Source organism: Columba livia, chromosome 9, assembly GCF_036013475.1.
Source record: "Columba livia isolate bColLiv1 breed racing homer chromosome 9, bColLiv1.pat.W.v2, whole genome shotgun sequence".
Taxonomy (NCBI): domain Eukaryota; kingdom Metazoa; phylum Chordata; class Aves; order Columbiformes; family Columbidae; genus Columba; species Columba livia.
The window spans coordinates 11144851-11170451 of record NC_088610.1 but is presented as its reverse complement, the minus strand read 5'-3'; the positions used below and the strand labels follow the sequence as shown (position 1 = coordinate 11170451).

Here is a 25601-nt window from a genome sequence, read left to right as displayed (position 1 = left end):
AATCTTTTTCATAGCCATGGCAATGGTTAAGAGGAAGGATTTCACACAGAAAGGCCAGCAGTGCTTTTACTTCCCTCAAAAAACTTCCATTTGGAAGGCAGAGTTATGAAAAAAATCAACCTATCAATCCTGCCTGATCTAAGCCTTCAAGCCCAACTCAATCCATTTTGTGGGTTTGACCTTCCAGCTGACGGGATGCCTGAAGCTCAGTGGCAGAGCCATAGTATCCTCAGGTTCCAGCTGGCTTGCATGTCTGAATCTGGGGGCAGACAGTCCACCTGAGTGCAGTTAATTTTTTTAAACTCTTCATGAATTTGTATCCTAGTTTCCACCACATCCTAGTATACAGGTACTTCCTGGGTAAGAAATTGCCTCTATTAGCATTTCTGTCATGCAGAACAAGTGTTCTGTGTTGGCAGCTCTTTTTTACTACCGGTTTCAAATGTGAATTGAATTTTATCTAAATTTCATGCCATGATTTAAATTGTCTCCCTTGAAGAATGACTACCTGTAACACTTTTTAGTTGAGAGTCCTCAAAGAATCCCAACTATAGGACTCAGTAGTGGAGTGAAAAATCAAGAAGCAGGTCTTAGGTGAAAGAACATTTTATCCAAAGCATTTTGTCACAGTAATTTTAGCTGTTTCCTTCTTAAGGATGAAGGCTAGCTATGACTTTTGAGAGTAATGGGTATTTCTGATGTTCTACATTCCTAAATATCAGCTCCCAGGTGGGAAACTTGGCACTAAGTTGTTAGATCATTTTGCTTTTGATATCTTCTTCAAAATATCCTTCACATGTAAGGAAGAATAATTTTGGAAATCCAATCAGCAACGCATATGGTGTGCTGGCTGTATTTCCTATACATCATATCCCTGGAGAGGATATGGGAGAAGCTATGGGGAATTTTTCACAGATTTTTAATGCTGTCCAGGATTTCACCCACGGAAAACCAGTGGTATCTCACAACAGATACACTTTGATAATTTTGTTCCAAGGAACTCTGCTTCAGAAAACAAACAAACAATGAAAAAAACCCTGTACACAAAAAAGTTCTCATCAATGGCAAATAACTTCTCTCTCCTCCTTTCCGTAGAGGAAGGAATCTCAAAAAGCTGTTGAAGGTGTATGCATTAGAAAACATTGTGATAGAAGCATTTTGCAAAACACTTTTAAGAAGAGCTTTTATCATGTTTACCAGTACAACATCCAGTGCAGAGTTGCAATCAACTCCCTGTTAAACAGAATTAAGTTAATTCATTTTCATGTTGTGACCTGTACCAGTTTAATTTACCTTATGCTATTCTGCTTGTTAATACGGGCTGGACAAAACCACAATAACTTCAGGTTATGTTATAATAAGTGTCTGATTTGTGATGCAGTCTACCTCTTCAATGACTGCACTGTGCAAATTAATTAATACCAGATCATTATCTTTAGATGGCAGGCAGATGTTGAGGTTACGGTGTTTGTGAACCCTAAGCGCATTTTTTTTCCTGTGCAGATCATGAGCAGTTGCTATATAAATTGAGGATCCAAGGTCTAGGCCTTCTGGCAGTCAATTGGTTTTGTAATTATCTTAGTAATAGTTCTCAATTATTATTCAGTAAAGGTCATCTTTCCTCTGCTAATGGGTCATGGCACCCTCTAGAGATCCATCCATGGGCCAGTTCTCATTTTTCCCATGCAAATGACTTGCCATCTGTGTGCCATGCAGGTTCATCTCAGGCAGTTTCAAAAATGCTGATTATTAATATCAAAGTTGCAGGTTCTGACAAGACTGTAGAATTATTTAAAATGTTTTAAAAGATGAGCTTTGTTTCCTAAATTTATCAAGACTCCTTGTTAAATGATGTGGACACATTAGTGGCAATTCTCTCGCAGCTAATGATTAAAAATCCAAACTTTTTTTTTTAACTAGATCATATGTATTCTACCTGCTGATCTCTATCTTCAATTTAATTCACAAATTATTATGTTTTAAACACATATTGGAAATGCTTTTTCTTTGAAATTATCTGCTGTCTGTAACGTTAACATTCAGACAGATTACTGATGTACATGGGAAATTTCCAGACCTTTAGAAAGTTTAATTATTTCTGAGTTCTTTATTTTAAATAATATTTCAGGCTTTAGTGTGTTGTTTTTTGTTTTTTTTTTATGCTAGTTAAAATAGCTCCTGTATATGTTCATTCAATAATATATTGGTTTTTTTCATAGATACAGTTGAAATGCAAGATCTCCACTGTTATGAGGAAAAGGAGGAAAAAGACTGCTCCCAAAGGAGTAGTGATCATATACTGCAGACTGTTTCTCAAAAAAAATACAGACTTAGACATTAATAGAAGCTATATTCCAATAGAAGGGTGGTTGTGCTGAATTTTCCTGCTGTGAAAGTCGTCATGTGTCCCCTTCTGGTTAGCATTTCCCACAGTTTGATTATTTTGCGTTTCCGTTGACACTACAAGCTCAAGCAGGCTCTGAATCAACAAGCTCAAAAGATGCAGCCTCTCACTGCCCTCCACCTGCTGACAGAGCTGTCTGGATCACAAGCTGTAGGAGCTATGAGGCTGCGACATGCACAACTCCAGCTACAGAGCTGTTAAACCCAACCCTTGTGGTACCTACATGATTGCATGGCATGGAGGGACCCTGCCCTGCTCTGTCCCTCTGTTGTCAGGGATGCTGTTATCCTCTGCTGTGATTTTCCTGTTCCTCTGGCTCTCCTTCCTTTCAGCAGCACTTTCTGCAGGCACTTATGGTTAAAAAACCCTGATGCCCTTTTTTCTGCTCCATCCTAATGCTGACTTGCCTGCCTTTATTTCTGCTCCATCGTATTTATTTCTGCCGTGTGATTGCCTGGGGGAAGTTAGATTCCTAGCCAAAGTTATTAGACTTCCACAGAACTTCGTTATTCCTTTCACTACATCATGTTTACACTGCAGGTTGTGCTAACAATGAATAAAATGAAAAAGTTAACAAAACTGATAAACTCATCATTTGCTTCTACTCTATTGTAATAGCCAAGCTGTAACTGGCACTGTTTCATATAAAATTACCATATAAATTGCGCCATCCAAAGCTGCAACAGAAAAAGCAACAGTATTTACAATAAATGGCAAATCCTTGTTAATTATTGATAGCCTAATAAACACACCATTATAATTCATTCTTATTATTCATTATTAATAATAACTCTTTCTTAGTATTTGTTGTGTAAGGACCAATTATTATTAACTGTTCTAAAAATGAATGGTCCACATGTATGTTTCTATTTTCAAAGCCCTTGCCATTGAAGGAATGGCTTTCCAGATTAAAATGCTCTGTGCAGTCAACAGGACAAAATATGACTGTGTCTAAACAGCTGGTCCAGTGTCCTTATGCTTGGTCTGTAAAAAGCTGTTACAGGCCTTGTCAGAGGCAGTTAAGGATACTGTTTCTTTGGCAGCCATTACTTGCCCCTAAGGTGGTTATCTTATGACCTAAATCATGAAGTTATGCAAAATAATATTTTTTCTATAATCTGTGGATAGCCATAAAGTATTCTAATCTTGTACTTGAAATGTATTGGCCCTTTAGGATGAGATTCAGGTGACTATATAAGGAACATAAAATAGGCACATGCGAGTGATCCAGATGCTCTGTGGTCTTTTTCATACCAAATTTAAAAACCTAGCCATTTCTAGATTTACTTCATGTCATCCTAAAGTAGATGCTTAAATTTAGACAGATGAATTGTACCCTAAAGCCCCCTGAATTAATCAGCTAGGTTTCTGTTGACAAGGAGCCCAGAAAACTAGTTCAGATGGAGGGAGGTATTTTCATTTTCCATCACATTTTGTATTTTCAGACCTCTGTTCCAAGTGTGGCTCAACAGACGATTGTCAGTAAGAAGTAGCAACAAAGAATACTGATTTCTTACAATGCAGACCTAATGCCTGCCTTATTTGTTTCAGCTTTGGCTTATTTTTTGCTTTGTCATTTGTTTCAGGTTTTTGTTGCACTGCTAACTCCACTGTATCTCCTGTTAGATGTTACCTGCTGCAATTTCCATCTGTTATGAAACGCCCTGGGACTATCAACTAGTGCCCACCAGTGCACGTGGGATGTGCCCCTGTGTGCCTCACGTCTTGGCAGTGCCCTGAAGCTTTCACAGTGACTTCAGTTGAACAGAGCACAGAAGTGTGATCACTGCATGCCAAGGTGAGACCTTTCTTCAGATGTGACTGTATTTCAGACTGCTTTATTAGGGGGAGTTTAAAGTACACTGCAGGCATTTTTGAGGTATCCAGAGTTTGTTGGCACAGAGTACTTTCAGCATATGCACTTTTTGTTTAACAAGGGTTCTCCACTGTCTTTCCCCAAATACCCACTTCAGAACTTAAAATATCTCATATGCTTTGTATTTTTTCATGATCTGCCAGTTCTCACCAGCTGTGGTTTTCCAAATACAGTGCTGCACTATAAAGCAGACAAGTGACTTGTAAAAATATATGAGTTTGCATGCCAGGAGAATTTAGCATAATTATTCAACTGAAAATATAAAACATAATTTTAAAGAAGGAAGAGAAGAAATTAAAAATGTATATAAATATGATATATATTGATATGTATATATGATAGATTTTGATACTTCAAAAGCCTACGCTTCATTTTTCAAATAATGTTTTACTCTGCTATATACATAGCATCTAAGACATACTAAACATTTTTTAGCAGGTAAGTAACTATTCATATAGTTTGTGGACACAAAGTAGTACATAAACCATGTAGTTCAATAAATGCTTTGTTTCTAATTCTTACACACATTACACTGTGATACATCTGGACTAATTCCAAAAAGCCATTTAAAAGTAAGTCCTGGCAGCAGAATGGAGATAAAACAGCAGTCAGGGTAACTCGTGGCACCTCTGTCAGCAGCAGCCCAGGCTGGATGCGCATTAATGCCACGTACGTGCTTCACGCTTCTCACTTTCTGTGAAGTTGTACAAGGCCATACCCAAGCGTCACTTCTTAACCACTGTTTTCATTGCCCAGGGGAGGTGTCTAGCATGCTTGGTGGCACAAGTCACACCTTCATCTTGAGGTGTTGACACATCTGAAATAAGAACAGAATTTGAGCTCTCTTTAACCGCTCTGTAGCCCTTTACACGGAGTCGTTAGGCAGTTCTCCCAACTGCTCCATGAGGTAATTACCTATTGATCTTGTCCATTTTACAGATGATTAAAACACTCATGCTGTGTTTCAAGAAATGATCACTTTTACACAGTCTGTTATTTTTCCTGATCAAGAGAGCAAAAAGCATAACCTTTGAAAATATTTTTTAATCTAGTTTTGTCATGCAAAATTCTAAGTGAATGACCTGAGCCTTATTCTTGGACAGGGCTCATGATCAGAAGCAAATCTCAGGTCAAAATTGCTTTGTCATCTAAAACCCTGTGGTAGACTGAGGACATGCTCTATAAGCCATCTGATCACCATGGGCTTTGGCTTGTACATCTATGTGTAAATAAACCACCTTACAAGTGCCATTTAGCCAGATTCCACAACTTTCATTTCTCCTTCATCAAGAGACTTACCAGACAATATTAATAATCACTTTTTAATGAATGGTAGTTTACTTTCAAGACATTTAAGCACGTATTCTAATTGATATAATTTTCTAATTAATGTATCTCTAACCCTTATCTAGGGAAAAAAAAGCGCTCCAAAAATACCACCTAGGAGTGAAACTGTGACCATCTATGATTATTGAAAACAGTCTGTGAAATCATTATGTTATTTTATTTTTCTAAATGTGATATAAAGAACACAACCAAGAAGTCAGTATTATTATATACACTTTCATTATGCAGCCTAACTGAACAGCACTATTGTGCTTAAAAACAAACAAGTAAGTAAAAAATGAAGGATCTTGATCACAGAGAAATGAGTTTTTTCATGTGCTGCAAACAGTACTGAGGCAGCAGTATGCCTAATTGTCAGAAGACAGATAATGAACAAAACGAAGTGAGGAATACAATGAAACATAATTTATTGTGAATGCAAAATATTTGATATATTTAGTTCTTTTCTTAAAATTGTTTTGTTTTCAAGTGAAAAAATATACATATTTTGATCACTTTGCTGGAACCTCAAAACGTGGAAATACAGCAACAACAAGACGTGAAAATTACATTAAATGCCTGCTGGAAGGTGTCTTTGTTGCTGGGGCAACTGCAAGAGCTTTCACTATTTTTTCAACTGACTAACATTTGCAGTATTTCCCACCTAGTGCAGGAAATGGTGGCTGTTTGCATAAACATATATTTCAGGCTTAAAAAAGCCAACTTTGAAGTTAGTCCAACTGCCAGTGTTTACAGAGGAACTAGTGTGTCAGGAAAGTAGCTGCCTGTTCTCCTGTTCTTCGGCTTGCTGTGGCAAATCTGCCATTGAATTTAGCAAGACAAGAATTAACCTTTTACTCCTGTTGTGGCTAATATATGAAACTCTGGTGCAGTGTACTCCTCTTCTATCCTCCACGCTTTCTTTTGTGTATGACATAATTAGAAGTTGCATTTAAATAACTCCTCCATTTACATATTATATTGTCATTATCTGAAGGCAACCTGAGAGATTTTATATTTGCAAAACCCATTTCATCCTTCCGTAATAAAACTGTATACTGAACACAGGGTAGCACCAGTCTGATATTTAGAAGATAAAAGATGAAGAGTACGGTATACTCTTGTAGATAAATGAAAACTAGTAAATAAATTAAGGCAACTAAACTTATTAAGCCCAATACACAATCATTTGACAATTTAATGACTAGCTATTCAATAAATATTTGCTTATTTGTCAGACTAAACAATAACTTAAATTAGTCTTCATAGCATGGGAATGCTAGAAAGGTTTTTCTTTAACTTCACTTTTCCATTTAAGGCTTTCATAAAGGCAGATTTTGATAACCTAGGAAAGCAGAACTGGGCAATTTGTGAACGCAGTGGGAAAATTTTAGTAGCAGCACCAAGCAAGTTATATTTTAGGTTTTTACCATAGAGACAGGTTCAATAACCAGGTCAGCTTCCTTAGGAGAAAAGAAAGCAAATACACCCAGCTTTCCACTGGAACTTTATTTGATGCAGATAAATGAAACATCAGTAGGCTTTTAGACCTAAGTGAACAAGGAAACAAATAAAAGGCAGTTCTTTTTGTTGTGAGGTTTTTTTATTATTATTTTACTGTTCTAAGATTTGAAGCCTTCCTGAAAAAGTGGGACTTAAATATAGGTCTTTAAAAATGATATTTTTCTTTTATATGAACATAGGAAACCTGGGCATATCACTTTTTTTCTGTATTTGAGATGAGAAAAAAATCTGTAGCTTAATGTGCTGTATTACTGTGCCATATACCAATTTAATAGTAATCTGAGAAGGTCATTATCCAGGACACAAGTATAGTTGTTATGCATACTATGTTGTGTTTTGATTTTGTTTTTTAAGTTCACTGAATGCATTTCAGTAAGGTTTTACTAGGGTTTTAGTCTCCTTTAATTCATGACACGGTATCCATGATTATATTCACTGCCTTAAATTCTCTGGTTCTAGGAGGTTTCATAGGAGAGGCTTTTAGCAGGTGTAAGTTACAGATATGATTTCAAATTTCCCAATATTGATTTTGAATATATTAATTTTAGGAAGAACTGAAGAAACTGATTGACACTTTTAGACTAATGCTTTCAAGGCATATCCATACAATTCTAGGTATATTTGTCTGACTTTCTCTATTCCTGCTGGTGGAGCAAGTAGGAGCTTCCCAATTTGGTGAAAGAAAGATGTTTGGTTTCCAAACTGTTGGAAAAGTTGCATAATAGTACTACTTCAAAGGATTAACTAATCATAATAACTGATTTGGTACAAGTCAATTCATTGGGGATTAAACCTGAAACTTACTTTCCTTGGAGTGTTTGCCAAATTTGTTTATAGGATCTTATAATCGCTTACTAAGATCTTTCATTTGTATCACATTTCTGGATGGCAAAGAAAGATTCATGCCATGCTCTATATCATACCATCCTTTTCATACCACACTGAAGACCATCATCCGCAGACTGGCTTCATGTTTTCAGGCCTTCAGTGGTACAACAGCTTTGTCATAAACTCAAAGTGGTAACTAGGCCTAACAATAAATTAATACTTCAGCCTTTTTTCTTTTCCTGCTGTGGGCTGGAGGTTTTTTGTATGTGTGTAACGTGAAGGAAGATTCTATAATGGGAAACCGCTCAGATTTCTACACTTTTCTCTGCTTCTGCCTCTCCTTGCAGCTAAAGTGGCTTTTCCTGGTCGCCTGTCCATGACAGTGTGGTCTACAGTGCCACTCTCCTCTGGATGGCTCCTCTGCTCTCATCTTGGGGTAAGAACTGCCCCATGTGCAACTTCTGCATTTTGGAAGAGCGAGGTGGGTACCAGAGAACACGGTGTCAAGGGCAGTGAAAGAGCAAAGTCCTGAGACTGGAGTGAGTGAGGGGATTGGTGTGAGAGAAGGGAACAGATTACAGGAGTGAGACCTGCAAGCTCCCAAGCACCTTTTGCTCTGTTTTTTGCTGTGAGGTGAAGAACTTCAATGGTAATAGCTCTGCCAGTGGGGGAAACAGGAGCTGTAGTGAGTGGAAGAGAATCAAGGGATCATTTTATTCTTCTAAAAGCCCGTTGTTCCATGTACAGAAGGTGCAGTCAGTATGACAATACTTGGAGATACTTTGGTATATTTTCTAATATTCATAGTGGGAAAAAGTCAAACCAATCCCCATTCATTCCTGGCAGGATGGAAGTGCCTGTGGCAGCCAGTGCCAAGGACTGAGTATGCAAAGAACAAAATGCCACAAAATGTTTATCTAACCCTATAGTCATAATGAGCTTATCCAGTGCTCCAAGCCCTTCTAGGAAGGCAGGTACACAGAGCACACGGAACAGTGTAGTTGGCTGCACACACTGGGGGTGCTTTGTAACTCCAACAAATGACCTTAGAGACTTAGTTAACCAAGAGCATGAACAATAACAGAGCGAATGCTTACTTTTAAAAAACAGTGCAGCCAAAGTGTAAAAATGGATGCAGGATTTTTAAAACTTCCTAGTAAGAGAAAACACTGTTTGAAGCCATGGAAGCTGCATATCTACTGGCATGGCAACTAATGCAGTTTGTTTCTCCAGTATTGCCCTGCAGTTTCTTTAGAGCTTCATATACAAAATGCCAGTTTCCCTGGCCTGCAGAGGATAATTACATGTGGAATGCCAAGCACAGCTCCAAACTGGACATGATTAGATGTCCAGCTTTTTCTCATAGAAATGCAGTAAAATCCATCCGTTCTAGTAAGAGTATCTGCGATACCTTGACGTAGAATTTAACTTCACAAGCCTAATCAGGATTCACTTTAGCCAAAAAAAAAAAAAAAAGAAATCTAAAGGGAGAAGATACTCTTCCCATCAGTTACAAGGAGGATTTAAATATGTAGAGGATGGTGTCAGGCCCAGCTTCCAGGCTGGTGTTATCCTCCAAGCTGGTGCAGCTGGAGATGTGAGTGAGCCAGAAAGGCCAGCAAGTCCTGGATGGAAATGGGTCTACAGCAAAGGCCAGGCTGCAAATACAGTTTTGCATTTTAGCCAAATACCAGACAGAAATTGTCACAGCTTAAATGTTATGTTTAGCAAAATGTACTTAGGCCTTGGTTATTCATCGTAGCTCACCACAACTAGCTGCTTAGGAAGGCATGACTCTTAAAATGTGTTCCTAATAGGTAAAATTGTGAATGTTCCTGTGTGTTAGTCATGCATACCGTGGATCCTGTAAGTACCATATTTAACAAGAAAAAAGATACATCTACATTTTCAAGAAGCTTCCACAATTTCTAAAGATAATTGTTTTTATTTGGCATTTTTAGGCATTTTCAAATGTTTTTAATGGAATTATGGGATTTATGCTATTAGATCACCCTATTGGTCTAGACCAAATGGTCTTTAGTCATAGCTAATATTTGAGCTAGTCAGAAATACTAAACAGAAATGCCTTGTGCAAAAAGAATCCTCAAATTATTCAAGGAAATATATGAGTTCTGATAAAAACTTTAAAACAACTGTATTTCTCGTGTCCTAGATAGTTTGTGTTTTGTTTTGTTTTTCCTGAGGATTTTGAAATATAAGATTATGGAGGAGAAAGAAAAGAGATCCTACAATTAGTGAACTCAGATGTGGAGGAATGAGATTCAAGCATAATTTATGCAGACAGAGTTTTGACACATAGGCAGGAAAAGAAAATATAATTATACATTACAAAAATTACTGGATAAGAAAATGAGTAATTTGATACAGATTTACTGTGTAAAATGTGAGGTGTAATATTTGTAGTGAAACATTTATATAAATTAAAGCTGTGTGTATATTTCTGTACCCATGATGAAGGTGACCTTGATTTAAGTCATCTAAAAAAGAACATTTAAATATGTAAATAAGAGATGAACTAAGTTTAGAGAGGGTTATCAAAAATGTCTGTTATCTTTGAACATGAACATATGCTCACCATGCTAATTCTGTAGTCTCCTTAGATCAAATGCTGGTATATTTCATTGGTTGGCATTGCTTTAAATTTTGACTTCAGATTTCATCCCCAGTTTTCCTTTTTTGTGTATTTTTTTTTCTTTCATCAAAGGCCAAAGAAGGGCCATCTGAAGGGAGAAATCTTACTGTATTCCTCTATTAGACTTCAAATGTTGCATCTTGCTGTTAAATACATAGGTGTCTCACAGTTGTTGATGGCTATAAGCATTTGAAGACTAATCAGTCATTGTTTTAGGAGTTTTTATTTCTCACAAAAGAAAACAATGTGATTCCACAGATGGAAACAAATTCGTCAGTTCCCAGTTGTACAAGAAACTTTACTGCAGGTTTCCTCCTCATAGCTTACAGAGACAGGCTGCATGATACAACGATAGGATGAAGTTTGACTGCTGTTTTATAAATCTCATTACCATTTTTTTTCTTGAAGATGAAGAGGATACTGTGGTGAGTGGTTTATGTTTTCATTTCTTACACAATCCACACAACATTTTTCTACTAGTTTACCCACTTGCATCTCTGTCTTCTGTGCCCCTCGAGAGCCCTTTCATTAAGGTGCAAATGACTTCCTAAAATGATGAAAGCACCATTATCACCCTTCTATTCATTTAGGTGCACAGGAAGGGAACTGGAATGGCATTTAGCTAAACTCCTCCTTTAATATAAAAAGATAACATTAACGAAAGAATCTCTGCAGATCATTAGTCTGATTATTCTCTAATGTATACTCCCTTGAGTTTTGTTTGCCAGAACAGTGTGAGATAAATGGCAGGCACATCTGTGAACAGACATTAGAAGTTTTCATTCATTGCTCACCTCTCTCAGCTGATCCAGCAGATTATTCACATACATTCTTATCTTCAAACTGACAAATAGCCCCTGTCTGTATCCTGTATGGCTGAATCCCTACAGAACAGGACACTTAGGAGTAAATTGTTTTGGAAGACTGCTGACTTGTATTTGATGAATAAAAACCACAGGAGACCCTAAACATTGTAGCGTGAATCCCCAAATTCTTTATTTTCCACAGAGCAGGCAGCTGCTTTGTTTTGCATTGTCCACACTGTGTTCCCACATGGCTCCTGCTGGAATGATGTGAGCACAGTACACCGGAGTACCTGGTAAAAAGCCTGAAGTAATGTTGTAAAAAGATGTCACAATATTTCACTCGAGAAAAACTGTTCTGATTTTTTATTCTTCTGAGTTGACAGTATTTTGAATTTTGGAAAAAAAAAAATAAAATATTTGCTCTTTGAATGGAATTAGTTATCCCTACAGGGATTTTTGGTGTGTAAGTATATGCTACTTCACTAAGTAAATTGTCCTGCTGGCATATCTGTAATGTACTCCTTTGAATTTAAATTTGCCTAGCATTAGCTACTAGCCGTTGCATGAAATTACATTTTTTCCTGTTCTCTATACCAACCGTAAAAATGTACATCAGTCTCTGAAAATTTTACAAGAGCAGTTTGCAAGATCAGCCAGGCTACTGGTCATTACACCAATGTTACAAATCTTAAAGCTTTTACAAATAGCTTTTGATACCAGAGACAAAAGTAATGGTTATTGGGAGTTACTGGGAAGCTTGCCTTCATAACATGGACTCAAAGTACAATCTTGTTACCAGCCCATGTGCAAATAAAATAAAACAAAACAAGTAAGCTCCAACATCTCCAAATAAACTTAACTCTGATATTCTGTTGTCTTTGTGCTTTAGCACTAGAACTGGCAACGCCTCTCTAACACAGGGCTGGATTTTTTGGTTGACTAACAGGCAGTTGTTCTTGATTAAGGTTGCACTCTCATCTTGGATGCTATATGAATTTACAGACAGATAACAAATATTTGTGGAAAATGGCTTGGCATTTTTCCATTACAGCTAATAGGATTAAAGAGGTGATAAACTGCCCACTGGAGATTTTGATGCCTCTGAATAAAGAAGACAACCTGCAAGCAATACTTGCAATTCAGCCATTGCTTTTTTCAGTGGAACCTTGAGTGGATGACAGTGCTGTTTCTTTTTCACCACCTGCAATTTCCACTACTGTTTTTACAGACTGATCCAAACAGGTTAGTCATTGTTAGGGAAGAGACTGCCTTGGCTTATTGTATCCTTCCTACATCTAACAGTTGTCTTGCAGTATGTCAGAAGCTGGAGGAGACAAGGAGTCGGAATCGATGTCCACTTTTCATAGAAAGGGAAGTTTGGCAAGTTAGCCCCTGACACTTGTTCAAATGCTTGTTCTCAACCCGAGGAACATGTAAGCTAAAGTAAGTTATTGCAGTCTGTGGTGAGACACATAAGTTGTGTTATTTTATGTGTTTAACACCATGTACTAGCTTGCCCCTGGCTTATCCATCATGTAACACTTAACTAATTTGCTAAATAATGTGGCTGTGGCTGCATGTCCAAACTTTTAAAAGCTTCTCAGGAAAACATGGTTTTATGAGATGCAAATCATTTTCCTTAACATGTTTTGTTCACTGACGATAGATGTGATGAGAAGGAGGAGATTTATACCTTTTGCCTGTCTATGAGAAAGGGGTAAATTAATATAGCTATAGATGGTCAAGACCTTTTGCATTACACCTTTCTTGGTTAAAATAACAAACTCTAGAATATTAAAACCCTGTCATTTATTAAAAATAACGTCTTGAAGATTTTTTTACTCAAAACCACTTTGGAAAATATTTCAAAACTACCAAGATATTTGACTAGAAAACTTTTTACAGACATTCCAAAGCTTGAATTTGATTTTCATTTTAAGCTAACAAGGTAATGCTGTCTACAGGGACAAATAGTAAAATCAAATGAAAGATTTTTGAAGTTATTACAATAAATATAGGTTATTTCATATTTGACTTCACATCAGTGTGAGACTGGAAAATTTCCTTCCATTTATTCCCTATTTTTAAAAAGTGATGTGAATATAGTGATACTAAAATAAGTACTACAATACTTCTAGCACCAGAGAGTGTAATTTTCAATGGAAGTGCTGAGAAAATGGGCATTCCCACTAAAACAAACAAAAACCCAAACCAAACAAAAAACCCAAGCAAACAAAAAATACCACCAAACACACACACAAAAACCACAAAAAACCAAACCTCGATATTTGCTAATCTTATCTTTTCTGAAAATGTTGACAACAAAAATAATTTAGAAATGTTGCAATGGTGTCATCTGTATGTCTATGTTAGTGTGATTAATACCTTTGTTCTTGTCTATGGCTTCCCTGCCTGGGTTGCAGGTCCCTGGGTATTTCACAATCTCTCCTTTCCTTAGCCACTGCTATGCATCACAAGAGCCTCTATACTAGAAAAGATGGGGAAATCTAATTTTTGCAGAGGAAGGGTAGCATGAGGTCACAGATGTCTCTTTGCTTTGGCCAAAAAATTAGACTTTAAGTTTTTAAGTACTAATTCTTTAACTTAAAAGTTGCTTCTCCCTCTTTATTTCCTTATTTTCTCTGATGCACTAGAATTAAGAAATGACATATAAAAACATTTCTATGTAGATTATTAATTGGCTTTGGTATTTAGATCACTGGCTCTCATGTATCACTGACAGTCCTTGTCCAACTAACGTGGTATACACTTCGACATAACCTGAACTATAGAAATAAATCAGTCCAGGTTCGTCAAAATCCTTTCAACCTTAACCATGGGGACATACTCTATGATGAAACATAGAGGAAACTCCAGAATTGTTACCTCTTTACCTTACTAAAACTACCTTAACTTCAGGTAGTGTTCTATTTGTAGATTGATCTTTTTGGTAAGTAAAGGACCCAAAAATGGGAGCAGCAACTCAGTCAGCTTAACAGAATAATTTAAAGAGATATATAGCCCATTTTCTCTATCTCATAGTACCACAACAGCAAAGCAGCAGAAGTGACATATACCTCATTGATTTTTATCCCTTTCAGAGCAGTCTTTCACGGTATTTTTAATGAAATATTAAATGATTGTATCATAAACTGTAACAAAATGGCATAGTTTTACATTTTCTTAATTGGATGCTAATATCCATGTCAGTATTTGCATGAAAAATGGCATACTAAGCCAAAATATCAAGGTTTTAAAAACTCCTAATCATTCTTCTGCTGATACCATCTGTCTGCTTAATCCTCACCTCCCAGAATTCAAGGAAGAGGATGTCTTCAGGGAAAGGAAAAAACATACTGTTATGAAAGTACAGTAAATTGAGTTTAGAGCACGGACTTGAAATCTCATTTGATTAGATAGGACTTATTTGTCATAAATTGTCAAAGTTGGCAAATAATTAAGAATTACTGCAGAATTACTCCCTGAAGAAGCTATAGGTGTCCCTGGCAATGGAAAGTGGCCCACGTGCACAGCCCGCACAGCAGGCACAGAAGTGACGGAGGCTGATCTGAGAGCACCTGGCTCAGCCAAAATTCCCTCATGAGCAGCGAGAGCCTGTGTATCCTCTGTGCTGCATGGAGGGCAAGTGAAGGAGTCAGAATTGTGTATCTCATGTCCTTGAATCTTCTTGAGCTTGTCAGTTTTACAGCCACCCTGCATATGCATAACCTGAATATTGCTATTGCTTGGGACAAGCCACCTGGTACTTGTCATTCCTAGGATACACATCCTTCTTCAGTGTACCATCAGATACCCACTAAGAAAGCCAAATCCTCAGAAAAAATTGGAGGAATGGAGCTGGAGAGCACATCACCTGCTGCAGTTTATTCTGAATTTAGAACATATGTGCAAAGCAAGCACATATCTTCTCCAAGATTATCTCAAATCTCTGCAACGCTGCAGAGGCTACAGACCAATGCTTTCTTAACCAAAGTAAGAGGGTGCATTTTCAAATATCTCCAACTGTTAGCAGATCCTTGACATAAAGCTCCTTTAGTAGATTGCCCTAAAGAAATTCAAAAGCCATTTTTTTATCTCAAAATGTTGCTATTGTTCAAAGACAAACAAATGCACTGGCTCTTTAATATTCCTGTTTTACAGCACCTGTACGACCATGGCTTCCACTGAGGTGTTCAGCCCCTGCAAACAGGTAGCTGGAGGTCACCCCTGCGCAGGGAACAGCACAGGTGAGCACTGGCTGGTCTCCATCGCCAGGGAGTGTATTGCAATAGGAGTGAATCTACAGAGCAGAACAGTTGGTGCTGGTGGGGTCTGTATCACGCACATTTGGGGTTTGCTCTGCACTAGATCTGGTCTGATCGGATTGACAAAAGATGCCTTAGTGAGTGGAGTGTGTTGTGTGATCTTTGTGTGCATCCTCCAGCTCATACAAAAGGCATCTGCTTTTTTTTTTTCAACTTTTAACACACAAAGAAGAAAGTGGTTTAATGTTTAAATGCTTCATTTTTATTTTCTCTCTCTCCCCAGGGAATACCTACAGTTTTCACTATGGAAAGCTTCTTTTATTCCTTTAAAGATCTGGTCAAAGGAAAAGTAAAAACTACCAATAGTTTTTGCCCTGATAACTATCTGCTGATGATGATTTGCTTGCTTGCAAATATGGGCCACAAATAATTATGAAAAAAATACCAAAGCAACATAGAAGAAGTGTGTAGCCCTCGGCATGTGCATAGAGGGTGGTATTTGCAGGAGCCTCCAAGCCAGCAGCTACGGAGACTTTGCTTCAGGTTTTAGAGCTGGGGCAGGAGATACAATGGGAGAAGTGTAATTTAAAGAAGATAAGGGGAAAGACAAATGTAATATACATATGCAAAATTCTTGTTTGGGCAAAGAAAAAATTGTTCCAACAAAATTTTCTTCCAGTACCTGGAATCAATGAGCAGCTGCCAATGCCCGTGACCCTCTCCAGCTCCTAGCAAGGCAGAGACCATCAGACTGTATCAGAGCTCCAGCACCAGACAACAAAGGTATTTTCATTAATTTCATTTTCATAATTGCCCAAACTTAAAATTAAGCTTGTAGTTAACTGAACAAGATGGACCAGCTGGCAAAAGGAGAAATACTGTTAGGTTCTAACTTGCAAAGCTGTTCCACTGAAAGTAGTTTTTATTTGTCCCAAGAATTAGATTATATAGATGTAAAATCTCTGTACAGAACAGCTTGCAAGTTTGATGTTTCATAAGTTTTTTGTATATATATGCATACATGCATAGACATACATATATATTTATTAAGTTATATAAATAGCATTGTACTTTTCTTTTGTTCAACTGTCTCCCCACTTTTCATATTAATCTTCTGAATTTTTTGTCGTATGTTTGCTTATCTGTAATCCCACAATGACTTCAAGTGATCCTACCGAGCAGGTTTCCCCAAATAAGAGTCCTCAGGTTGGTGTTCTGATAATTTAATGGCAGAAGACTGAATTTCAGAATATTAAAAAAAAAAACAGGATCCCTATTTTGCTTTTTTTCCTCTTTCCTCCTCCCCACCCTTTCATTCAATAAGTAATCACTAGATTAAACAAGGGAGGGATGTGTTTCACGTGTTCCCTTTTGAGTAGTTTTAAAGCTCAAGTAGTTTATCCTACTTCCATTTATTAATATAAGACAGAGTTTACAGTACGCACAGACACAACACCTATATTCATTTAGCAGTGGCAGGTTAACTAGACTTTCTAAACAAAGAATCTTAAACGTGTTCAATCACTGTCATCCTCCAGTTCTTTGTTTTGTCCATTATCTGGAATCTGAACTGAATGAGGAACCGAACTCCCGCATCAGATAATAGTCATTCTGATGCAAAATAATTTCCATAAATTATCCTCCAAGGTGAAATTCCACCCTGTGCAGAGGACCAGCCAGAGGCAGACTAACAGCTTCAGTCTGACGTAAGTCTATTCAAGTCTTAAACAACATGCAAGGCCCTGTGCTGCTCCTTGCTGAGAGATGTTTTTTACTGCAAGACATCATATCACCTCCCTTCTGGAGAAGTTAATTGTGGTTATACCAAAGGCCAAATTAATTTCATCATCAGCTTACAAATCAAAGTTGGGTCAATAACGACTATCGTATTACTTCAAATAATAAATTCCTTTATAAGGTCAGGAATTATTCGCCCTCCCTCTGAAGTATTTCTCTTGGGGAATGGAGAAGAGCGGAGAACAGCAACTCCATTTATTTCATACATTCCTAGTGTCCTTTCACATATATAAGCCTTAAAGCCAGAGCTTCTTGGTTTTCCATGTTGTTTTAAAGTTGATTTGAAACTTTTTTTGTGAACACACTGCTCTTAGTTTTGTGTGTCACTGACATATTTCTCTAGAAGGCATCCTAGCCTGAACTTCAACTCAGGATCTGGCAAGTAATTTAGCACTTATTTATTGAAACAAGTGCATAAGCCTTAAAACTATCAGACAGCTCTAGTACAAACATCTGTCTTTTCAAAAGATAGCACCCTGTCAAAATGCCCCAGAGCAGAATCTCTTCTTTTGATTTGAAGTAGCAGCTCTAGTAGTATAGACAGAAAGTATTTTTGGAAAGATGACAGCTGGGTTGTCAGACATTAACGCTGAATTACACAATGCTTGTATGTTACAGCACAAATGTAATAAGCAATTATTCTTACATTATCATATATAGGGCTGCCAAACTACTGTCTGAGAGGTAAGATAAAGGACTCTGTACTGGTTCTAGTGATGTTAGGGGTTTTCCATCAAACATAACTGATGTTAGGTCTATTTTCTTTCTTGTCATGTAAGGAAGTATCAGTTTAAACATCTGTCATGGAAAAAAGATACCAACAAGTAACATCTCCAAGGCAGAATTATCCCCAGCATGAGAAAGCAGGCAAGCTAGCTACTGTACCTGACACTGATGAGAACTTAGCTCTTAGCTTCTTCATCAGCAGATTTAGTATACAGAGCAAAATCATATTTACTTAATCTTCAGTGTTGAAATTCTTCAGCAAATTTCTTTGTATTTCACATATGTCATTTTTATACAGCACTATTAAAAAAAAAAAAAAAAATCACTACAGTCTTCAAAGAAAGTAAGGGGTCTGCGTAGTATTTATTTAGATCTGTTCTCATCTTGAAACAGGAAATAAAAGAACACAAGTCAGGAAGAATGATGAGCAAATATATTGAATAGCTTGTCAAGAGAAAAGAAAAAACAAGCAAGCCTTGAGCTGGAAAAGAGATAACTGAAGTTGGTACGAGACAGGTTTGTACAATCATAAATGAAGAAGTAAATAGAAAAGATTTTTTGTTGTTTCTCAAAATAGAACTAGGGGACAACAAATGGACTGTTTAGGTATCAGGTTCGAAGCAATCAGGAGATAATTTTCTATGATCTAGATAAACTGTTAGTTTAGTTAAACTAGCTAGTTAAATATCTAGTTGAATTCATGGCTATGAACCAGAAATATACTGAGGTAAAAGGCCAGCAGCCAAACTGATGGAATTAAAAAAGAATTGATCAAGGATTTAGAAGGTACAATCTCTGCTTCAGTCACCAAGACTTATCCTTGCGTTTTTCCCTAGCTATGCAGTACTGGTCACTACTGCAGAGTGGCTAATGGCCTAGACCAGACATGACATGGCTGTTCTCATGCTCTAAATTACAAACCTAGAAATTCAACTCAATTCAATTGTCAGGAACCGACTGAAGGCAGCTAAACTACGTAGATTTATTCTGAAGACCTCTCTGTATTTTTAACAAATTATCACAGAAAAGGACTGATCATAAATAAAATAAATAAAAAAAAAAAAGAAATAAGAAAGTTCTTCAAAGCCCTTTTGACTGCCTTAAAGTACCAACTATTAGAATTTCTATTATACTTGTGTGGTTTTCCAAGGAGCAACATTTAGCAACTGCTCCCTCTTGCCTCCCAGTGACACACAGATAAGAAGGGCAGTTTGGCAGATGTGACTCTGCTAAACCAAGTCAGGGGGCTAGTTTCAGCTGGACTTTTTCTCCAAAATAATGTTTTTAAAATCCTCATCTCACACCTCTGGTTTCTTAGATTTCAGCTCAGATTAAGCAGTAACTCAACTAGATCGGATGTAAAAATATTTACTTAGATTGAATCCAGCACAAGGAAATAAATTCACAGTCAAGTCATGTTAAGAAATACCAGTGTGTGTCCCCTTCTGTTCAGGAATGGGTTCAACATGAAACTGCTTAGTTATTTCTTGCAAGAATGAAGGTCTTTGAGCACAATACCAAGTAAGCAGAAACATTACTCAGACTATCAACTGAACCACAGATTGCTTAGGCCATCTGAAGCCAGTCTTATGTGGCATTAACATGTAAATGTTAGGTAAATATGTCACTAAAAGCAACTAAGTATTGTTTCGGATGTTAAGCAGGATGTGCTTCCTCTGTTTCATTTCAGAAGACCAAAACCTGCAAGATTCTGCTCCAGGTCCACTTTTCTAAGCTCAGAGAGGAACTTGTGGCATAGGTGGCTGTCCAGCTGTGGGGTTCAGATGTCAGATTCCTGTGCCAACACAACTCTTCTCCAGCTGGGCTCTGGCTTTGTCCTTCCTCTGGCTCACCCACTGTTGGACAGGTGATGGTAGATGTCTAAGGACAGTCAGGAATAACAAATGCTGCATTGAACACATGAAAGTTCCTCTAATGAGTCCCTATTGTAATTCCATCATCTGGAAAAATGCATGGATTAAATACTACTTGCCACATAGATTAATATTTTTTGGAGTATTTATTGGCAAGAAAAATAGACTAGCAGGCTAGCTGAATTTTATTCATAGCATATAAACTTGTTCTACAATTGTAGTCACTATTAAAAAGTCAACAAAAGGCTATAGTAGTACTTGAGCTTCTCTAGCAATATCCTCTCTCGCATTAGACATGCCTTACTTTCCCTTTGTTGTCCAAGTATTATTTGTATAGTGTTCCACTGTGCTTTGAATAGTTCTACAGCTGCTTTCTCAGATTAATTAAGAATAGAATTACCTTTTATTAAACAAAAGCTATTACTTTGTTGCCTGAGATTCTCTATTTCAGATGCGCTGGAGGAAAAAAAGTTCCCTGCTCCCTAATTCCTGCAAAGCTCTCTAAGGAGGCCCTGTCACACGTAAGTCTTTCTGTAGCTCCCTGGTTCTTGGGGTATCTTCTGTATAACTGCAGTTCTTCCTATTTGTTCCCTCTCTTATATACACGTAATTTAAGAAAAGTAATTTACACTACGGCCTCTCACCTTGCAGTATCTGTGTGGTTTGAACAGGCAAGTATCTTAGAGATCAAATTTCTGCTTATCAGCTGCATAAATGTGATCCAAAGCCTGTCTCCAGCCTGTCCCCTCAGTGAACTCTGCAGGAGTTTGCTTGCTGAACAAGTGTTCATGGCCCATCACAGGAGAGAGATCTGGTCTAGAAATAGCTTTTTATCTCTTCACACTGTGGAGCTTTTCCTGCAATTCACACCTCTGTAACATCCAGGTTACTCTGAATTAGGCTGGCAATCCAGGCCAAACACAATGAGGCATCACACAATTGTGTGTCTCCTGCCCAGGTTTTCCCACCCACATAAACGGGTGAAGCCACAGGAGCTCTGTTTTACCACACCGGCTGCAGCGAGAGCCTCCTTCCCTGCCATGCTACAAACACAGACTTTCAGGGCACTTACTGTCAGAAACTCTCCAATTTTTACACAACTGATCATGTTGCTCTTAGCTACGCAACTTCTGCTTTTTTTATGTAGAAGATTTTTTTTTTTTTTTTGAGATAACTGCTAAAAAAATAATGCAACTCACAAGCGTTAAGCTCACTTTTACAGAACGGAGACAGCAAAGAGATTGGACAGACCTTGTGAGACAGAATAGTCTTCTGTTGAAAAAAACCACCCAGCTATATCCCAGAAATTGAAATAACTCATGAAAAACATCCCTGTATCTGGAAATACAGCTCTGAGCTATGATTCATTAAGCATCTTGCCTTCTACAAAGGGGAGAATCCGTTGGCCCTGGGAAAGGCTTTGAAGCACTTTTGGCTCCAAGGCAGCTTCTTCCTTGAGGCATCTCAGCGAGGAGTTTCCTGAAGCCCGCGGGCAGCCCTGCCTGCAGGTCACCTCTGCAAAGGGCGGCTGGCAGAGCCCCAGCCCTCTGAAACCTGATCCTCTTTGGCTGTGTGTGGGCAGTGGGGAATGGGCACCAATTATTTTTTTAAGTTTCAGGATTTTTACATCAATTTTTTTTTGCATAGTGGTGTTTCCCTTGTGTTGAGAGCCTGAAAGCAGGAACATCAGAGGCTTTTTGGTCCTTCATCTTGGGCCAGCTGGGAGGTCTCAGGTCTGCAGAGCTGTGGAATCTCTGGAAAGTTCTTTCAAAGTCTGTCTGAGCCTTTGTGTGAAACTGCAATGCTAGATGAAATTATTTTGTACCTTGAACATTATTAGAGGGTTTCATTTTCTAGACATCTCCAGTGCTGAGCTGCTCTTGTTTTTAACAGTGTGTACTTACATTCTCTCCTTGCATTTCTGTTGACAGAGAAACAGTTAGAGCCTTAAAGCTGTGGTTTTTTTTAAATTAATAATTGCATGTTAGGCTCATGACATCCCTTCTTGGGTTTTATGCTTTCATTTCATTCTCAAAGTCTCAGTCTTATTAAGCTACATGGATCTTAGAATATTAATACGTCAATTATGTGATGATTTTTACTAGTCTCATCTTTTTCAGAACCTCACAAATTATAATTTTATAATGTTTTGTGGTGGAAACATATTCTTGGTGTGAGTGATAAGACAGGTGTTTGTCATTTTGAAGACTCCAGTCAAGGTATTTTAAGGCTCTACTTAGCACCATAAATTCTTTTTCTAATAATCTATGTGAAATGTTAAAAAAGATTTTTCCATTCAGTTATAAAAACAGACCAGGGGAATTACCAGGCATTTTCAAGTATCTTCGTATCTTTTCAGAGAGCAGTTCAAGAAGGACTCTGGACACAACTGGCGGTGCTGAACAGCACAGACTGGCGGGTTACATCAGTCTCTCAAGCAGGTTTTTCAGAAATGCGCGCCATCTCTTGGGATCACTGTATGGTGAGAGGTTAGTGTTTCCAGAGGGGAAAAAAGGGATCACAGTGAAACACCAGTCAGAACACCGGGAATTCAGGGATGGAAATGCTCTCATGTGCATTTCTGACTACTGCACTTCCTCTGCAGTACATTGTGTTGTGCTTTTGTTCAGTTTGTTTTGTATTTTACTGTTTCCCTTGGGAAACCATAATGAAGCAAAACCACAGCACTTGCTGTCAAATACCTTTTTTATTTTTTTAAATTTTCACTTGATTTCATCTCTCCTATTTATGCAATGCTTCACAGCTCTTTTCTGTGTATTTCAGTTCTAAGTATTTCCCTTAAAACATCTGCTGGCTACTTTCCTTGCCTCATCTTTTAGCTAAGTTATGCCTAAGAATCTTGATTTTTTTTTTCTTATGATAATGCTTCAAATTCTATGGTTAGCGTTTTTGCAGGTTTTGTTAATGCTGTAATTTCTCCTCTGCACTGCCCATTTCTATTTTAAGTATTCCTTAGAATGGGGCAGCTTCATTTTAAGAGATAATTTCTTATTACAGTTGGTCTTTGATCTCCAAGTTGAGGTCCAGGCACAAGTGCAATTTGCAATTATTTCTTAACAGTAAAAATTACAATAGTAATTGTGTTGCCTTTTTTAAAGCAAGATTTGTCTCTGATAGAGCGTATCTACAATTTGAGCTATCGTTCCGCAGATGTAGAGATTTTTTTCCAATGAAGAAGTCTACCATCAAGAAACTGAAGAGTTCTTTGGGTAAATAATCCTCCTTTAATCTCTTTATCCTTTCACTTTAATTATTTATTCACCATAGATATAATAATAGAGAAGAAAACCCTGCAATATTTCAGTCTTAACTGACAATTAGGTCAACATAATGCAGATGACCTTTTTCCTTCTTTCTCATTCAGTTTTGCGCAGGGTTAGTGAGTGGATATGGTAGCCAAATGACACTGCTACAGGCCCTTATATTAATTTCCCTAAAAGCAATGAGGCTATTAGCTTGCTTTGTCTAATTGTACATTTGTAGAAGCCTTGGGAAGATGGGAAGATTTACCTTCTCAGGGGGTGCTATGAATTTCCATTTCTGTTAAATTTTATTTGAACAAAGTGAACACAAGTCACTTTTAAATAAAAATTGTTGGGTGATTTTTTTTGGGTGTTTGTTTTGTTTTGTTTTTTTAAAAGTTCTTTGCTCTCTGGGAAAAAAAAAAAAAAAGAAAAGAAAAAGAAATTAGCTTTGTCAACAAACAGGACACTCAAATGGGAGGTTAAGATAATATGTAACCATTAAAAAGAAAGAAGCTTCTAGAGTCAGAACTTAAAATACTACACATTTTTTATATTTTTCTGGCTTTACAACCAACTCTACTAAATAATGGAGTATTGTGATACCATTCCCTATAAATATCTTTACATAAATGGAGCTCACTAGATGTATTTTTTGCTTGAGGATCCAGTTTAGTATATAGGTTGAAATATTGCTATGTAGCTTTAAGAAAGTAGAAAGCCTAAGTGTTATTGCTGTGTATCAGAAATGATGGGGTACTGGAGAATATGACTGGTAAGCAGTTACTTAGATTAATGAGGAGGATGATGTCTGCAGTCCACTAAAGAGCATCGGCGATCACTCAGACATCTGAGATACTGCACAGTGAGGATATTCAGACCAGAAAAAGTTCAAATATAACACTAAAAATACGTAACGTTTTTGCTAATAAATGAAGCTTGTAGTCGTGATCAGTATATTCATAACCTAATTAACAAAGTAGATTAAAAGTTAGTGGGAGATGCATAACGAGAGATATCATCAGTAAAAATACTCACGAATGAGAAACTGATTAAATCGATATAAAGGGGTATCATGAACTGGATTTTGACCTCACAGTGCGTTGCTCATCTATCTCTGTACTGCGTTACACTTGCTGTGTATTATTCTGCCTGAGTAAAGGGATCTGCATGGTGAACCCAGTCCTGAAACACGTCTCTTCTTAGAGGTAATAGAGTGAGACTGTGTTGGGTTTTATTTGTAATGAAGATTTATTCCAGAGACTGCAGAGGGGAGGAGAATAAAGCAACCAAACCCACATTCCTAAATCAGATGGGGCTCAATTAAGTGAACTTTCTGCCTTTGCATTTCTCTATATCTTGATAGATAGTAGTTAATTATTTTAATTATCTGCAGCCAAAATAACATAGCATCTTGATATGAACAGCTTGTCAGGGCAGGTAAATGCACAGGGCTTTGTAAAACTGACAGTGTCTCTGTGGGTAGCAACTGCTCTTCATGGAAGGTCGTGAAGTGCATAAGGTATGTTTGAAATTTTAAATAAGAAATGGTTCTTCTGTTTTCTTGCTAGCTTCAGCTTGAGTATTAGGCCACGTCAAGGTTGAATTGTGTTTGTTACTGATCAGTGCTAGCTGTGATTATGAGCCTGGAGGGATGAAACGGGGATTAGGACTAAACTGGCAGATCTTGTAGATGTTGGGAAGAGAAAGGCAAGCAGAAACACCCAGCCTTTGGCAATGATATTGTCCCAAACTCACTTCTCAGTCTATCATCTCACTCAAAAACAGACATAAGATTACTTCATTGACACCAAACAGATAATCCAGCATCCGTGCTTATCGAGCAAGTAATATTGATTGCAATGTCTAGTTGGCCTTCAGGCCATTACTGAAACTGTGAAGATGTGTGTCCAAATTTCAGGTTATTTTACTTAACTGGCCACTGTTTTGTTTCATCCAATAGCTTGTCAAATGACACAAGCAGTTTTGGATAAATAAATAAATATATACAAATTAATTCCCAATATTTCTCCACTCTGCTGTTCCAAAAGACAGAGGAAAAATACCTTTAACAAACACATTTTGAAGGAAATTATAATTTTCTTCATGTATGAGTAATGCAATATTAAGCACATACCTCAACTCTTGAATTATGTCTGCATCTGTGATGTTAGTGATCAAATATTCATTGCCTTGATTATTCAAATAATTAGACATTTTATCAGTTTTTTTGAAAAGCTCAGAAGTAAAAAGGCAAAT

The 25601-nt window shown here is 37.4% G+C and overlaps 1 long non-coding RNA gene across 13 annotated transcripts in view; it reads left to right on the top strand.

Moving 5' to 3' along the window:
- The window catches only part of LOC135580240 (uncharacterized), a 77914-nt gene that overhangs the window by 41638 nt on the left and 10675 nt on the right, over positions 1-25601 (top strand). For 5 of the 13 annotated variants that reach the window (XR_010474649.1, XR_010474654.1, XR_010474646.1 and 2 more), the window contains 8 exons: positions 3991-4202; positions 8306-8439; positions 15579-15664; positions 16362-16465; positions 18599-18721; positions 19896-20600; positions 22439-22568; positions 23251-23309. This is a non-coding gene — a long non-coding RNA (uncharacterized LOC135580240). The other 8 variants (XR_010474652.1, XR_010474653.1, XR_010474656.1 and 5 more) reach the window with 7 other exon arrangements.